The following is a 982-nucleotide window of genomic DNA, read 5'->3' as shown; positions in this document are numbered from 1 at the left end:
AAATTTTACTGTGGTATGTGTGATAAAATGGGTCCCTCATAACAAAACGCATGTGATAGACTTAATGTAATGAGGCCAATCTTTAGAAGTTGGCTTTGGCATATTTCTGGTCTCTTCCAAGCAGCAGGTCATGGCAAAACACTCTAGACTTTGGCTGCAAGGATACCAGGTTTTCCAAGTTAGGTTTGTTAAAGCTTTTCAATATCGACATGAGAGATTAACTTGTACAAGTGTCACAAAGGGAGCTAAACCCTGGCTAGAGATCACTGAAAGCGCGAAACTCTTGAGGGACAAGCAGTTCCAGCGGTTCTATGGTGTAATGGTTAGCACTCTGGACTCTGAATCCAGTGATCTGAGTTCAAGTCTCAGTAGAACCTAGTTGATGTCTTTATGTGCTTCATACATTTTTTTTTGTTCTACCAGAGACTGCATTTGAGATCTTCATAAACTCTATTTTACCATAATTTCCACTATTCGTGGTCAGTGAGGGTTGCTTTGCTATGACATCTGTTGTTGTTTGTCAATTGAGTTTTCTCAGGTAAGCACAGTCACCTACTTAGAATCGTAGAGCAGTTTAGAGACCCTCCTGCTTGCCAACTTTAGGGACATCCATATTTCCTCCTTTAAATCTTTTAATACTTTTAAAAACATATATATAGTAGTTCAACGTCTTTTAAAACTTGAACACATTTTTTGTTCAAGTTTTAAAAGTCATTGAAAAAAGAACTAAATTTCTTTCTTTATCAGGCTTATTCCCTTGGCCCCCTTATGATTTGAGGGGTGGTGTGGTTCGTGTTACTGCAGTCCGATGTCTGACCATTCGATGTCGCTGAAAGTTACACACCGTAGCTTGAAGAATATATTACTTTTTCCTTGTTTGCTAATTTCACAGTTTTCCTAGTTGTTAGAAATGTTTTGGTCTTTTGTGTTTCTTAGATTATTTTTACTCTGTTTTTTTTTTTTACTTTGAATTCACTTCTAA

At 37.1% G+C, this 982-nt stretch overlaps 1 non-coding gene across 1 annotated transcript; it reads left to right on the top strand.

The window, feature by feature from the left end:
• Positions 1-305: 305 nt before the first annotated feature.
• On the top strand, positions 306-377 carry trnaq-cug. The gene has a single exon. It is a non-coding gene; the product is annotated as a tRNA-Gln (tRNA).
• The last annotated feature ends 605 nt before the right edge of the window (positions 378-982 follow it).

This window comes from Cyprinodon variegatus, unplaced genomic scaffold (assembly GCF_000732505.1).
Source record: "Cyprinodon variegatus isolate N-32 unplaced genomic scaffold, C_variegatus-1.0 Scaffold17, whole genome shotgun sequence".
Lineage (NCBI taxonomy): Eukaryota > Metazoa > Chordata > Actinopteri > Cyprinodontiformes > Cyprinodontidae > Cyprinodon > Cyprinodon variegatus.
Note: the sequence above shows the minus strand (reverse complement) of the source record. Positions and strands in the feature narration are given on the sequence as shown.